Consider the following 18,207-nt stretch of genomic DNA (forward strand, 5'->3'; position numbering starts at 1 on the left):
TATTTTTCCGACGAAACTGTAATTTTTAGTGTTGGTGTTTTTAATCAAATTCACTTTTACTACTTGCCTGCTTGTATTCAGATATTCTTACATGTACACTGTCGTTAAATGGGATTTTCCAATATGGTGACGCAATGTTATTGTTTGCTATTTTCAAATAACTACTTAAATATGTACTTATGTAAAATATTTTCAGAATGTTTAAAGAGTGAACAAGTTATACTTGGCAACTTTTTTTATGTAGACAAGATGTTTATTTATAAACTGTATTTTTACATTTTACACAATGTTAATATATTTATTTTATATATATTATACAAGCTGCGCTCGGGGCTTTGCTCCCGAGGAAACATCGGGATAAAAAAGTACCCTACTCGTATGTGTTATTCCAGATTACATTCTACCCGTGTACCAAATTTTGATAACAATCGGTCCAGTAGATTTTGTATGAAAGAGTAACAAACATATATACACACATCCTCACAAACTTTCGCATTTATAATTACGTATTTTCGTCCTTCCACACTGTAGTATATTAGCTAATGAAAAATAGAATGCACAAATTGCTTACACTGTTAAAGTAAAGAGAATGTAATACTCTGGGTTTTCTTCTCTTACGCGAAGTGACCGTGACATTATCTTCGAATTTCAAATCCACCAATAACGCCGCTTAACCAGCTAAATGTGCCCTTTGGACATTTTACGATTATTGGCTGTAACGACCTTACGTTGAACCTAAATCTACATAATTGTAAAATTTATATAAGTACTTGTTATCTGGAACAAATGATTATGGTAGTCAATCAGAACTTGATGAACTTTCTCATTGAACCAAATCGGAGTAAGCGCGTTGCAAACGAACGTGCAGCAGGCGGATCTAGGGTGACCTAAGATCCGACTGACTGTGAAGTCACAGTCATCTTGAGTTTGACGTAAAATGAACAGATTGCTTTCTATAACACCGCTCCTTTAGATAACCTCGTGTTTTAAACTGAAGGTGACTTGTTTAACACTAGTGGACTTTTCTTTTAGTATGTATGAAATAATTCCTAAATGCCGTGCAATTGAATTTTAGATAATTAAATCTCCTATTCTTCAAAATTAATAAATGTTTCACAACATAACAATTGAGAAAATAAAAAAAAATTGGTTTGTCTCGTTTGCTTTATACACACGAGAATGATCAAAAAAAAGATACGGCTATTTTTTTTACATTCTTTATTTATTTTTAGATAGATTCTGTTTTTTTACCTATTACCTCAATTCGAGTACTTGCATTAATTACATATATATAAAGCGATTAGACAAATAAGATCTAAACGGTTTCAGGTCAAGAGCTATCTCAGTTGGTAACACGGTGCCTTGTACCGATAACCTACATTACTAAAACTTGTTTACTTCGCAGTAGTACCACCTAATTGTCAAAATATTATGTAAACCCTATTACTTTTGTCAGTCAAATTCACAGCATAGGCCGCTAACACAAACAAGTATTCTTGCCCAATCCGTTTTTGCAATATGTTTACTGTTTCATTATATGTGCACGTGCACAAATTAATGTTATCAATTTTGCAATATGTAAGTAAATCAAATTAGATTGATTTCCTGGTAAAATTAATTCTCAAATTATTTATGTATTTATGTTGTGATTAGCCAAATATTTTATAAATAAGGCTGACATTCGCTCGTTATTCGTTTCTTCTACTTATGCTTTAAAAATTATCATGTCTTATATAATCGAAATTTATTGTTCTGTTAATAAAAAGCCAAGCACACGCTTCAATAAACGAACACCAATATCTTATTAATATCAATACTGTTTGTTTGCATGCCCTTCGAGTTAACTATTTTGTTTACCGCTATGGTTTGCTTGCGTAACCCTTCAAGTAATTTGGAGTTCTTCGAACTAAGTACCCGGTTGTTTATTTTTAAGTTGAAGATTAATATGTTGATTGAATGCTTCTTCATTTTATGTTGATTTTGTCTTCATTGTTACAACTCGTAACTCGACTATAGACTTTTCGGTTATCATTATTCATGATATGTATGCAATTCATTTAAGCTGACAAATTGTATAAGTTATTAGTTTAATTTGAAATTTTCGTTGTGTTTTGTCTGTCTTTTCTCTTTACAAGACATGGTATCGTGTCGTACATCAGGAAAAAGAAGCATTTACTCACACTGTTACACCCACAGTAATTGCTATTGGTAAATTATTATCAGCAAACTCTATCAATATTATATAATCTGTCCTAACTTATTCCTTTTGCGTTAAGATCGTGTACTGCTCCAATCTGATGTTTAATCTCGGTTGCATTGCGATTCAAAAGCAGATCAGGCGATTTCCTTACAATCTAGACTGTTGCCAGATATCCCGCTGTTTCGTAACGAACTTACATTAGTTGTCTTCCTACAGTCATTTACGTACAATGTGACAACTATGACCTGTTGAAATGTTACAAACACTAGTTGGTATGTGCGGACTCTCTGTATGTGTATTTATTTCAGTTATTTATCTATCAAACGCCAGCCGTGTCTACAACACAATAAACAGCGGATTTTATTGCAAGTGCGTGCACTATAAAAAGAGCGTGGGTAAATATAATCCTTTCTAAACCAGTTTAAAATATTTTCGTCTACTACGCGTCACTTCATTGTTTAATAAAAAGTGAGCAATTTCATTACTGAATTTAGAACGTGTATTTTTAAGCAAACCTAAATTAATTAGTTCATGTTTAAATCATAATTACAATATTATATTTTTATTTAAAAAACCTTTTTTACAAAATTAGATAATGATCTACACAAAATAGGCAACGGGCAGTTTTTCAAGTTTCAGTCAATCAATCTGTTTTTAAAGATTCTTTTGAGTTGCAAATAGTATTGATAAATTCAAAAACTGTCTTCTGTTTTGAAAGTCTGTTAACAGTTTATTATAGCGGCTTCGACTCATAACAGTTAGTTGTTGCTCCAAATCACGTTGTAATTATTTAGCAAATTAAGATGAACGATACAGTTATAGTATTATTAATATTCAAATACACGTAATTAAAGAAATTAAGAGATGTCTCATATTTGTAACATGTTCTGTATCTGCTATCTAATGTTCAGTGAGAGACGAATGAAATATAACTTCTTTATCTAAGGTCATGAAAATAGTCTACATAAATTATTGTGTCACTCAAGTTTAAATAAATATTTATAATCAGCTTGTTATTTTTCATGGTGCTAAAGGTACAGGTAAAAGACTGCACTTTACCCAGTTTATACAGTATCGAAAGGGACAATAATCAATCAATCAATCAATCAATCAATCAATCAATCAATCAATCAATCAATCAATCAATCAATCAATCAATCAATCAATCAAAGTTAATTATCTGGATCCGTTTGTAGTCTAAATCTATTATGTGAACTTATTTTGAGTATGTTATGTTGTTATGTTATTGATTTTGAATGATTATATATATATTGATATGATTGATGTTATGTTATTTTGAAGATCAAATATACAAGCATTAGCATATAATTTATTAAAAGAAGTTAAAGCCCACGTTATGGCATTGCATTGTAAATTAAAGATACCCACGAGAGCCGGACTAGTCGTATGTCCAAAATTGCATCACGCATTGAATCACATTTTAGCATAACCTTATACTGATGATGTCATAACGACATCACTGTTTCCTCTTATAAAAATAGGATTCAACATATCGTGTTGGACATCACCATATAAGTAAAGCTTGACCGGTCGCTTTCGACGCGCCGGCTTCCACCAGAGTTAACACGACCAACTTTCCCCAACACTAAACATTGGTGCATGTGCGTATCTTATGACATCGATCCGATTAGCATTCAGCCGTTGCCATCCAGTCTGCCGGGCCAGACCCCAACGTCACATGCAATTTACAACGTGTGTACTATAGCGATTTCTCTGCACGCTACGACGTGAAATAAGAAATTTATTAGATAAATTACATGGTATCACAACTATGTTTCCTTACATTTATGAAAACAACTACGTTGTTTTTTGTAATCTGTCCTGCCAACCGCTAATCTGATGGATCCAATGAAGCAGAAATTAAATAGATGACTATGCTATTACCGATAATTAAGAAATTAATAATATATCTATGTACGGTATCGCATCAGACACTGTTCCTAAATTCATGATATCTTAGAAATCAAGTGGCATCATCATCACCATTTGTTCTTATTGATTTATATATATTATTTATTGATTTATGCAATAATTAAAAGTGTAAAATTATGTAAAAGTAGAAACAGTTACTAGTATTTGTGAAAAATGGCTTCAGCAGTTTTGTTTCGCCACCAATCATCATAAAAAACGTTTTATGTTCTCTCACGGCACGTCAGTCATCGCGCATAGTTTTTATATCTGCGCCATGGTCTGTTGTTTGTTGCCTTACTCGCTTGCACGCACCATTCGCACGACTACCCGTCCTGTTCTAAAACTGGCGGCGACAAGCCGTCTGGGGCTTTCGAGCGTCCATCGTATAGCAAACAAAACCTTAGGTCATGGAAACTGGAGATATATTCCTCTATTTGTTGTGCGTGGTTCCTATTTGATATTTAGTGTCTCTATATTGATAATACCTCACGCAACTACCTTCGTGACTACTGGTCGTAAATATTAGGCAGTAGCTAACCTCACGGCTAAACTTAAGAGATTCATCAAGCCAATGTTCACTGTCTTTCAAGCGATGGCCACGAAAGTTTTAATATATTCTTCGTTCGTAAAACAAATTCGGGTACCAAAATCACCAAGGCCAACATGATTTTAACACTTGTTTTTTCAAATACAATAGCGACTTGTTAGTAGTTTTGTTTCAGAAATCTGATAGGTGGATGGACCTACCGACAGAAGAACGTGCCAAGTAATACATTAGCATCTCATTGGTGATAGCATCATGCCAAGGTATGAGGCGGAGTGACAAATGGTGGACGGCACCGAAGTTCCGCGAGTTCGGAATGACAACCGAAGAGAAGACGTGACTCCTGATACCATCACTACGTTTGCTAACAGGGAAAATATATATTCAATTACTTAGAATGTTCCTCTAAATAAATCTGATTCCGGTTAGCTCCGATATTGATAGCATCGATGACACAGGATTCTCATCTATTCCATAACTGACTATAATTACTGCTTACGCGCTTAATCTAGTTTATCTATCAAACTTGAACGATTTAGTTATTGGTGAAAACTTTTTTCTTTCTCATTGTACAAGTATTTATCCTTCTCCAGCCTAAACATCTGGACGTAGAAAGCCTAAACATAAATTTTCACGGAAGTCACTTTTATTTCATACAAAACTGTATTATTGCACGTAAATTGCTATATTTAGCGACCACAGGACACCGCGTTGGTTTCCGGCTACCCATTTCATTGCGGTGGTCGTTTACGTTTGTTTTGTTATAGTTTTTATGGTTTCCCTTAAATAACTAACAACTCACACAGGTTGTTTTACGACCGAACATTTTATGGCTATTATTTATTACTTCCAATATCTACTATTGATTGATTGATATGTATTTTTATTCCACGAAAAACCATTCTGGACGTAATTGTGTCTTCGCTGTTACTTTTAAACGGTCGCGTCTTATCTTCCATGGTTTACACAATTTATTTTCTTTTCTCGGTTATTGTGGCCTTTATTTATAGCTCTCTCAACGTCATTTTCCTGTCATCTATCAAAATACTTCGACGCTAGCACGTGCTCTAACCCATTACTGAGATGAGTTGGAGCTGTGATAGCCATGTCGATTGACGAATGTCTTCCCGTCTAATTTACTATGACACTCCAAAGGTTCATTCCATTTCATTTCTAACTTCGTTATAATCAGTCTGTTAAAACAAGCGAGCCTAAGTATTTTAGCTAGACTTCACTATTGTAAAATAATATGGTATTGTGATTCCATTCTTTATCAGTTTCAGTTTAGTTCAATTCTATTGAAGTAAATTGATTTTCAGTATATTCATCAGTGTGGCTTTGATTGATAAATTGTCGAAGCTCGTTAACATTATTTTACATAGCCAATACAAACGACTTCAATAAAGGTAAGGTTTTTATACTTAATTTAATCAGTACCACCTGAATCCCATAACAGTCTATATAAAACATGTTGAAATGCAAACGAAGCATTATATACTGGCAACATCTGTCGAGCGCGTACAAAAAGCAATTCATCTCACATTAATGTTACGGAGTGCTGGCAAAAAATAATGACATCATTGCGCTTATTTTACTCCTGTACAGTCTTTGAATTTGAAGGCAGCAAACCCACAAGCGGTCTGCTAGGCAACAGATCGATACCAAATTTAATCGCTGTAACTACAGTTAAAACTACAACTATATTCAACCTAAATGTTGCTCTGTTAATGTTCAGCCATGTGATTGTACCGAGAAATTTTTTTAACGTTCGACAAATCTAAATCACGAAGCGGAAATTGATGTCATAGCATGTTCGTGGATCAATTTTAGTTAATGTTTGAGACAATAGGCTATTAACGATGATGCCATTATGTGGAACGATCATTCAAATTACTCAAATGTGTAACATGATACCGCAGTTTATTCTATTTGCAATATTCGAAGTCACGTTTCTTTTGAAATGCTGACAATGTATATATAGAGAAATAATAGTGGACTGCTACCAAATATGTTAATTTCGAGGAATAAATAATTATTGTTAAAATGTAAAAAGGTCATATACAGGACTGCAGTTGCGTCCAAAGAAAACAATTAATTTAAATAAAGTTATTTCCTCTATAACTTTGGCGTAAAAGAAATGGCTGTTTTTGCGCACGTACAAGCAACTCGCAATTCATCCCGCGAATTTTTTGTTGCCTTTTTTCTTCGCCACACGAACAACCGTGGAACGAAACAGAATAAACAGGTCTGTTTTTGTAAGAAATTTTTCATGTTGAAGATTCGGCTTTAATCCACCGTCATGCTTTGATGGAAGCGTTTTAAATTATAGCCTACGGTTAACTTCTTCATGTAAATAATGACCTTCATTGGAATTTTATGCTGTACTATCTCCATCAACAAAATTAATTTGAAAATTATTACTTAGATCAAGACGACAAAAGTAACTAAGTAGCAGTTTTACGTTCATGTCTTATACTCTTTGGTGCTCTGACTATATCGTAAATCCATCTGTGTTTGTTCAATTAATAAACTATTTACGATTGTTGGAATGGTTCATTTAACACAATGCTTGCGAGAATTACCGCGACAAAATCTATGAACCATCGAATTGTATTTAACCGTACGCCCGTAGCATTGACCTTCTAAATTCTGAGCAGAAGCTCTGTCGCCTAACAATGGCGTCGCGATCATTTTAATATTCACACCGTCCGACGATAACAGAATCACCTTTCCCTCGGTGCGCGGCGATAATAACAATGCCCGTTTCAACTTTAGCGATGATGTCAGATATTTAATGACCGCTGGGTTGCCCGCAGCATTTCACAGGCGCAAAAAAATTTTGGATCAGAATCATGTTTTCACACTTATGTTGATGACATGATTTTCAGTGTTGTTGGAAACAATATATATTGCTTAAAATCACGAGCTTTTGAGTTTAGTGTATTATTTCTGACTGTCAATGCAGTCCGTTTATAAATGTGTACATAATAATTGCTTGACATAGCAATATTAGATTTGCAGCTAACTTGACAATGATCGGGATCAAGGGATTCTGTATTAAAACGATGCAACTCTATCGAACTATGATTCGTAACTGTTACTTTTTTAGATTCATTAGTATGTCAAGGTATCCTGTACGATCTTTGCAGTAATTGCGATGAATTTTCATAAAATTCTGATAAGTTGACGATGGTGATTCTCTAAATTTTTTATTCACATATTTCTTAGTATGTCGAGTTTCCATGTAAATAACATGATTGAGTAAGCACTTACAGTAATTAGCCCCGTTTCTGGTTTCCTCTGAGCTATGTAAAATGCTAGCTGTTTAGTTATTGAAACAACCTTATAGAAATCGCGTAACAGAACCGGTCGTTTCGCAATTTGGCACGCACATGCGTTAGCGTCCTGAGGAATCTTCGGTGTCTATAAGGGTTACCCTTTCTAATCAAGTTGTAATTACATGCGTCGCTGTACATCCGTATCAACCACAATGTGAAAGAAACACATTATGATAAACTTCCATAATGCACACATCAAGCTAACAATAAGGTAAAATCTAGCTTTACTGGTGTACCTACTTTATAAATAAGGAAAAATAAAAGTGAAGATAACTATACCCAAAGCGCTGGCTAGTAATACATAAAAACGGTAAGAGTGTATGTAAGTAAGCAAAATAAGCTAAAAACATATTTCTAATCACGAGCGTATGATTGACGTTTTCTTGTTCAAGGTCGTTCCAATGTATAATTATCCACTTCAACATAATACCCGGCGTGATCATTTATTTGAAGAACCATGTCCATCAAGTAAATGTTTGAAATTATCCTCCTCCATGTTCGCTGGTCAATATATAATATTGCTCGTCAATTTTTGGCTGAACACAAATTACTTTGAAGCACGCTCGCCTGAATTTAATGATGTTTAATATTAATAATGCTGCATTTAAAAATGTGCATTGTTTTAATGAAATAAAGCTTCAATTTGTAAAACATCGTTAGTCTTGTAATGGGATTATTGTAAATTTAAGAATACCATAACACAAATTGTAATTTTGATGTAATGTTTTTTTTTTTCATTCTAGAATATCGTACAGCGATGGAATAGGCATGCGTTCTTAAGCATGTTATTTTAGAAATCAAGGGTGATGCGTTCGTATTAACTAATCAATAAAATAATCTACCACATTATCGCATCAGTATCTCATATAGTTTACCGCAATCATTTTGTTTTATCACTTCCCCATTGAAAGGCAGCACATATAAAATAAATAAATTACTAACCTTATTTCCTTTGCTATTTAATTATTACACTCGTGCAGACCTCCGGAATTAATAGTTTTGTTTTCGCTCATATTTTTATAGATTAAAATGTATCAATTTATACCAACTTCTGTAAATGAGATTAAGATACGGCCTTTATGTCTTTCTTTATAAGGAAATGTGAGGGACATTTTCAATATTTATTACTACAATCTTTTCTTGATTGTTTTTTTTACGATTCCGCGGTATAGACAAAAAAATAAAAATAAGCTAGAATACAAGTTATCAGGTTCTAATAATTAACAGGTGGTAAGCCATAATATTGTTTCTATCACTCACTAAAATTCCTTGGAATCTCCGTCAACAAAATCGTTATCAGCCACTGTTGGACCTCTTGCCTCCTATATTGGTGTACAAAGAGAATAGGCAATCCAATGCAGATTCTTTTAGAAGCTCAGCTTCGGTCGTATTATCCTGGAGTATATCGGAAGAAAAAGTTTAGATTCCACAGTGCCCCTTATAGATGTTGGAAATACCCAACACCAGACACTGTAATAAAAGAAGCATTAGCATTTTTAGTCGGATAATTGCAGTGCAGTTGAAAATTGCAGCTTGCGTTGCGCTTGCGCCGTGATGCGCCGCCAGCCGTCGACCGTCAGTTGAACACAATAATATGTGTAATTTGTTGATGAGAAACATTTGGCGGATAGTGCAAGTCGAGATACTAAGCGTCTAAACTAGTTTTTAAGCGATCAGTAACAGCCAGTATTTTTATACGGAGGCTGTAGACATGGTAGGTAGGTTGTTGTCTAATTTATAGTAAAATAAAACTGTATGCATTAACATTTAACCCATTTAACATTTCATCATCCATCCATCATCATCAATTCTTATGAATCATTATAACTTTTGACCCAAAAACTGTTTCACATAGCCAACAAATCCTGTAACGGCTCTTATCACGTTGAAAAGAAGAAAAAAGTGAACGAAATTGATTTGAATGCGAAACGAAAGTTGCTAAGCCACACCCGACATTGTTTTGTTTTATTTAATTATCATTTTTTAGCTCACGAAGAGCGAAGGTCACCTTTTGTTTATTAGAATGAGTTAGCAAAAAAATATATACATTTTCAGTTTGAAAGTTGGTCAACAGCATATCGACCTAACAGACTTCAAAGCAAATTAGACGCTATTACCAAACAAGATACTTAACTATACTGCGGGTATAAGAATTAATCTTATAAATCAAGCACGACCTAAGTACCTATCTCTTGTTGTTCGTAATGAAATAATATACATATATAAGAGTAATACAATACAAAATGACAACTTTTAAGTCACGATATTCTATATCTATTCTGACTTTTCATTACTACCTAGATTTTGTAATTCCTACACTAACATTTATTGTAATTCACGTCGCAATGTATGCAAGATTGTGTTCATAAATGGTTATTTTTCATTCTAATATTCTGTAGGTAGAGTTAGTGTAGATATTTTTACCTATCCTCAGACCTGGACGATAGATTCACATACATATTATAACGCCTGTTGTCTAGGGATTACCACGCGATAGATTAAAATCTAGTAAATCGTCAATAATTTGACATAATCAGCCGTAAATTCTCAGCCCGCTCAGCCTATATGTATTGTACGAGTATACTCTTGATATTTGTCAGATAGTGGATCATTGACTTTATTGCACGGTTGGAGCAATCGACACGAACTGTGTCGAATTAACAAAAAAATTCGTGATGTGGAATATCATGTGATGAAATGTACTTGGTGTGACTGTTAATGGTATAAAAAGTTGCTCCGAAAGACTAGGCTACTACATCCTATATGGTTGGAATTTGTTATTTAATAGTAGCTTTTTTGATTTTTTAAAATGTTAACATTATATCTCTCTCATTAAGAAATATAGCTTTAATTTAATATCATTGGTAATCATATTTTGCCAACTAGTATCAGGAATAAATGATCAATTTGTAACATCTACACCTACTTTATAACGACTCGTTGGTTTGTTTATCAACAAATAATTAAATTTATTGACAGCCGATTTCCTTTTGGCACCAGTCACAGTATAAAATGTAATACTACCTAAGTATTACATTTTATAGACTTCGTAGTATCGTGTTGTATATAAAGCCTGCACCCATTTGAGATTTGTTCTCTTTTCAAGTATAGCTGTAGTGCAACTGTCGTAGAAGATATACAATGTCATATTCAATTTATTATGTGAATGCATCTGCCATTTTATTATATTAACAGCTAATATGAAACTGGACTTCTTTAAGACCGAATGTCACACATTTGTACCGCATTAACTACATTGTATTTTATTTTGATTACATTGTAATTTCAAGACAATTTTCTAAATCCGCAGAATCCATAAAATTTTAATGTTAAAATATAAAACGGTGTTATACATTCAACAGCGTATTAATGTCAACGAGGTGGATATTATTAAACTATTTTCAATTGATCTTTAATTTGTTTCAGGTACGTCATAATATGACATATTATGTCATTGTAATATCTCTAAATGCAACTTTAAAAAGGTAAAATCAAATTTAGCCAAGTGGGTAATGTAATCAATACTAATGAAAATGTATTAGTAATGTTCTTGTTCCGGCGGCGGCAGAATTTGAACTACGGAAATATCATAAATTAATTAAGAACCCTATAAATAGAATAGTTGAAAATGAATAAATGAACTTTGCATCACACTTAAAGTCTCATGTGACAGTATGTGTATTTTCAACTAGATGAAAGCGTACTGCGAAATTCGTCTATTTTTAAGAAATCGAGGTTTATTAGTCTCACTCATTCTGTTTAATTGGAACTTCCTGTCGCATTAGGGTTTAAAATTACAGTCTTTATAGACGTTGACACAGATTCGCTCCTAGAGTATTCTTAGAAAAAAATATTTTCAAATGCTTATAACCACCTTTAGCAGCAAAACGTTGTTATTTTGGTAATGAATCTCATTTTGCACGTTGTCTGATCAAAGGAGATCTCGGCGGATGCTTTCGAAGTGACGTTCTTTCTAATTGCTTGAACTGAAGAGGGCCATGCCCTTTGCCTGTCGCAAAATGTTGCGGGCGCCGTGACAGATATGCGACACCGTATCGCTGCTGTCGGGGTTTGTATGGATATTAATGAATTTCCTGTCTCGATATCTATCTCTTTTGTTTCAAGTTTCACTTCGAAAATAAAGGGTATTTGGTCTTTTGTTCTCAAAAGATATTATGTACGATCCTTTCTTTATTCATTTATTACTATCTAAAACGTCATGTGTATTAACGAATCTGTGTGCAACTTTTTTACCCGCTGGAACTACTAGTTCGATTTGAAAAAAAAACTAAGTCGAAAGAGCATTTTGCTATCTAGAATCCCGATCGATTCGACTTCGAATAACCACTTAATAATTTAATTCGATCATTACAACACATGAAGGTAAAAACAGTATTGTTCCTTTTGATGCGACATTATCTGGTTCGAAGAAGTAATCAAGTAAGATATAATTTGCTCCCGGGTTATCCCGTCCAATAATTACAATTACTTCCTTTGCACATGACACAACTGACGGACGCATTCTCCGAAGTAATGTTTTCCTTTTGGCACCAAATTGCTTTTAGTGTAATTAGATCGCCCGGTAAATGTACTTGCATTATATCATTGGTTAAAAAAAGCTTAAAATTGATAGTCGACTCTAACGAAAATAGCAGTTGTCTTTAACGAACTGTCATATTTTTGCCATTGTATTTCTGGAAAATTGGGGTCACGAACGCTATCAGTACTCTGCTATCAATGTCCTATAGCTTCAAAATGAAACTTATTACTTGGTTTTTACACATAAAAACCAAGTAATAAGTTTCATTTTGACACACATGATATGTGTGTAGCAGTTAACCGTAGAAAGACCATTTCTTTATTATGCGTTAATGGTATTCGACAAGGAGAAAAGCGCTTAATTGTTTTTTTTTCCAAAGGTGACCCACAATCAATAGCTTCGTTTAGCAGTTATTAAGTTAGGATGGGATCGTGAATGTCTGAATACTCGAATCCAACGTCATGAGAGGAACGTTTTCGTCACAATTTAATAAACAGAGAATTTTGTTGTGACTAAAAATCTATCCATCTCCTCTTATATTTGCAAGGGTCAAACTTAGTCATTATCTGGAAATAGCGATGCAACTGTTGCGAATTTGTAACTAATGACTGCTGTGTCTGCGGTACAAGAGTGCGGTCCTAAGATTAATTAATCCACGGACATAATCGTTTGAGACGACGTGCAGTTTATATTTAAACAATGTCTTAACACTTAGCCTCGCCTTTAGTATTCTGATGATCATTAATAAAGACTTGCGCGGCACTGTTCACTATACTTCAATTTTCAATGCCCTTTTCGAGTTATTAGTACTTAGTACATACACTTCATCTTTAAACATTTTCTGAGAACAATCACAAGGCTTCTGAAAAACAAAATACCTAACCGGAAGAAACAAAGATATTGAGATAAGATAAAAAGGCCTACTGGAAGGGAAAGTCGAAGACGACGTGATTATGATAGATGACAAGGTTAATGTAAATTCATGATGCATCCTTCCTGGTAAAATTTTGGAAATTAATAATTAGGAGAAGTAAGATAAAAGTCAATTCAAATGTAGGAACATTTGAATTATTAATTTGATTTTCTAACACATTTGTTTTTTATTATGATTGGCATCTGATATTCTGGGTTTTGTGGCCTATCTATATAGGCTAAAATTACTGGTAGGCTCCGAAATTCATAATAAGACCTAAGACACAATTTTACTGAGAACGCTATGACAACGAATCGTTGTAATTGCAGTGATATGAGCTCAGGCGTGAGAATTCGCCCACGACATAGAATACTTAAGAGTACCTACGATACGGTACCACGAGTGTAACTACTGGACTCGTTCTCACGGGCATTCCCCGTGCTATATCTCGTCTGAAGGATCGTTAGTAGGAGGAAGTCGTAATAAAGTTAGATGAAGAAAAAATATTCACTAGAGATAAGGATCTTTCTTTAGACCCAAAGTTTTTGGTCATGAGTTCATAAGAATAATTTTCGAGATTGAGATTAATTTATATTTTTGAATATTTTTTATTTATGAATTGATTAGCGTCTAGAATGTATCTTGTTGTAACTTAAAAAAAAAACCAACTTACTCGTATATTTATACAGAGAATTAATCTTAGTTAATTTTACTCCTAGTTCTCTTGATACTTACGGCGCAAATTAATACTGTGCAGTGACATTATTCCCTGTTGACGGGAAAATAACTCCTTCAATATTTTAAAATGCTAACGCTAATGTTCTCCTTTCGTTTTAATAAAGCGTAATAGTATCTAATTACCGTGTAAAATGATGTCAACCGCGCGAGTGCTAAATTGATGAGTTATCACATTCCTTAACATTGGTTCTGTATCTATCATAACACAAGCTTGAATTTTGTTTGAATATCTATTTATTGTATGTTAAAAAGTACGACATCGTCATCAACTTCCTTTATCATCTCAGCTTTATCATCCAAATCCGTACCACGTCCCATTATATGTGTTCAAAATAAAAAAAGTTTCAAGTTAAATTTGAACCACTTGCTGGAAAACAAAGTGCCATTGATCTAAAATTAGCCGAATGTTGACGAAAACGGTTTGTTTGTTTGCTCGCAGCCCAGAATAGTGTTAGGAAACGGCAGACTTGAAACGTGCAGCTCGCTCTGTTTCGTGTCTGAATTGCTTTTCGGGAATAAGTAGTTAATTTTTTTTTACTGTTTACCCAATGTTGAGAATTTACTTTATTTTTCTCAACATTGGGATATTTAAAATCATTTGTAGTTTTGCTATGATCCAGTTCGGTTTTTTCATCTTCTTTATTTTATTCGAGAGGCTACAGTATATCTTATTGAGAGGATACCGCATTAGACGGGAATTCTTAGGTTAATATTGAAATAATACTTATGTCAAAACTTTTTGTCTGTGGAGTTATTCTTTTGTTGTGTTTTCTACATTTGTTAAAAAATGCAAAGTAATATTCTGCGGTCATAAATGTCGAATTAATTAAATGTAAATTGACGTAGACAATGAAGGAAAAACACTGACATGAAATTCAATTGTGATTTTCATGGGAAACACTGAACAATTTTTTAGTAATTACGACTTGTAGAAGATACTCTGATAATTGTTAATCAACGAGATAAAATCAATGCAGCCTTTGTCACAATATTAGTATTTATATATCAATACGGTCAATATGAATGGACCGGAATAATTAAAAAAAATACGCACACAGTTTCGACTTTAAATTCTTTACATGATATTAGGTAAGAAACTGGTAAAATTGACTTATAACCATTTGCCATGGCGTGGTATTCCCGCAACAAACACATAATTGTTAATCAACAAGATAAAATCAATGCAGCCTTTTTCACAATATTAGTATTTATATATCAATACGGTCAATATGAATGGATCGGAATAATTAAAAAAAATAATACGCACACAGTTTCGACTTTAAATTATTTACCATTTGCCATGGCAAATGGCGTGGTATTCCGCAACAAACACGCTTGCCACTTCGTAATGGGAATAATGATGGAAGCTTGCGCCATAGATTAAACCGACCGAACGCGTGCGCAGCTTGCCGATAGCGGAAAAGTATCTTACTTGCGTAAATAAAGCCACCAGTTTTAAGATAAGATTTACTAGATCCAAAGCGCTATATAAGTTTTCCGTAATTTTGTGTTTATCGTTGATGTTGTTGAATATTACCACAGTTTATCCTATCGCATGTAGGAAGAATTAGTTTGGCCTAGGCAAAACTAGTTTATCCTGGAATCGGGTTTGGCCGGTAACATATATAACAATTTCGTTTTTGACACGTCTTGTAACGTAATGCGTGCTTTACCTAAATGAACATATTATACACACAAATAAAGTATAGAACTGAATGAACCATTTTACTATGTCGCTTGTAGCTTGTAGAAATATTATACAATGTAAAATTTGGTATGTAAAAGTGCCTGTATAGATTTAATTTCTGAATAAACGCTATAACTATGTTGTTTTTATTCTACAATGTCGCAGCCATCTGCTTAAATCACTTAGTTTATTTTTTATCTTAAGAAAGTTTATTTAAGTTGAGAACTCATGGTTACCAAACCAAAGAATACGAAGTCTTCAGTATCCCATTTAACAGAACGGCTAAATAACATCCATTGTTATTATTTGTTATATATCGTTTCTCCTATATTCTTACGCTGTATATATGTTGATATATTTATTTATGTTATATGTTTATATTTTTCTGTTTATTCATATTACTTTCACTATGCACAAATATGTATATTTATTATATGATTAACACAAAATTGTACGTATGTAACGCTGTACTGTTGATGTATACTGGCGCGTGGAAATGCTAAGTCGGTTAACTACCAGGTTTTAGCAGAAAACCAGTGCTTTGCTCATCTCAGTCGTGGGTAAAGAAATTCGCTGAGCTTATAACCCTTGAATTGCTGCGGCGCACACCTGCTTAGTATTAGTTTTAAGTTTTTTCTTTATTTTTGTTACTTATGTGTTAATAGGCTGATGTGCGTTGAGTTGTTCAAATAAATCATTTATTCATCCAGCCAAGTCTTTGAACGTTTCAGCACCAAACAACAATAGCCAGGTTATTTGTCCTTTTGTCATGGCCCATCAACATGGCTGGCAAACCACATGGCCACTTTTACATGAAAGATACATATAATATATCTTTCATGTAAAAGTTTTAGAAAACATTCGTATAATATGTGAAACCAGATAAGAATCTTTATTTAGAAATAAATGCAAGCCAGCATGTTCTATGATTGCACTGGAAATGTTTCATGGAAATATCAATTGGGTCATATTGCATCAATAGAAGTGTGCACGCGATCGTAGACACCATGACGATGTCGTACAAACAACTGTATGTTAGCCGCTTCACCTAACCTCTATGCAGAAGTAATAAAGGTGAATTTACAATTAATTTGGGTAACTTGGTTTGCTATTGACTGCACTTTAAAATGCAACTGTGTAATCACCGCGTCACGACTAAACATAAGGAATACTGCAACACATTCGTTTACCTTAAAAACTCTAGAGGATGCGAGGACATTACTTAGTACGAGTATCATTATAAATCTCTATCTTTAATCAGAACTGATTCAAAATTACCACCATAAGAGGATGCTAGGTGCATCATGCAGATTAGAATATGTTTGGGTTTGTGGATTAAGTTTAATTTTAATGTTGATTTCTTGACTTTGACTTGTCTTTCTTGACTGTAAAAACCATGTTTTATATTTTTAATTAAGGAAATTAAAAATCCAATTGAAGAATGAAATGTAAGGTTTTTGTGTATTTTATGTTTAGCTGCTGTAAAGTATAACACATTTGCTTCCACTCCCTTTCCAAAGCAACAATCAGCTAATATCGTAGTAAATGTAAATTATAAATTAGCAATACAAACATTGCAAATTCTAAACTTAATTGGGATTAATTGCATTAAAGCAGCGAAAATTTGCACCTCATTCATTTTCCTTGCATAAGTTTCCCATTGCATGTAGTTGGTAGCCAGTTCTCTGTAATTTATGCTCGCAGACATAATAATTAAACGGCAACGTATTGAAATGTTGCTATTTGATTTATCCTGACCGCTGCGTTGCGGTCCACTAGAAACTACCAATATTGATTAGACAATAATAATTACTTGTTACTGCAATGCTACTTCCTTGCATGTTTTAATTTATTATCTAAACACATGGGTAAGCCAGGCTTGTGAAGTAAAGGGGAGCCAATATTGGCAGGCATTTTTTTCATTATTAAATTTATTTTTACTCTAACAAGACAAATTCATTTATTGAGTGTGGTCATCTTGCGATGTTTTTGCACTACATAGTTTGATCCAAAGCTTTAGATCATATCGGATCAATAAATTCAAATGTATTATTTTTTCTTGTTTTCTAGTTAGTTAATATAATAGATGTTAAAGGATAAATCAATGTTAATAGATATCGGTTGATTTACGGTTGATTTAATTATTATTGTAGCTTAGTGTTACATTTTTTCTTATCCCTAAAGCTCAGTGCTACCCCAGCCAGCAGTTTTCTTGGAATACGTCCACGAGTTAGAAATCGGTTTCTCGGAATCCTTGCAAGATGTTGTTATCCCTCATGTTCGCCAAAAAGATCATCAGGATACTCAACACGTTG

The 18,207-nt window shown here is 33.6% G+C and overlaps 1 protein-coding gene across 2 annotated transcripts in view; it reads left to right on the forward strand.

Moving 5' to 3' along the window:
• Window positions 1-18,207, forward strand: part of bun (bunched) — a 117,518-nt gene that overhangs the window by 67,335 nt on the left and 31,976 nt on the right. The gene's annotated exons all lie outside the window — the stretch shown is intronic.

The sequence above is a fragment of the Plodia interpunctella genome, chromosome 2 (assembly GCF_027563975.2).
Source record: "Plodia interpunctella isolate USDA-ARS_2022_Savannah chromosome 2, ilPloInte3.2, whole genome shotgun sequence".
Taxonomy (NCBI): domain Eukaryota; kingdom Metazoa; phylum Arthropoda; class Insecta; order Lepidoptera; family Pyralidae; genus Plodia; species Plodia interpunctella.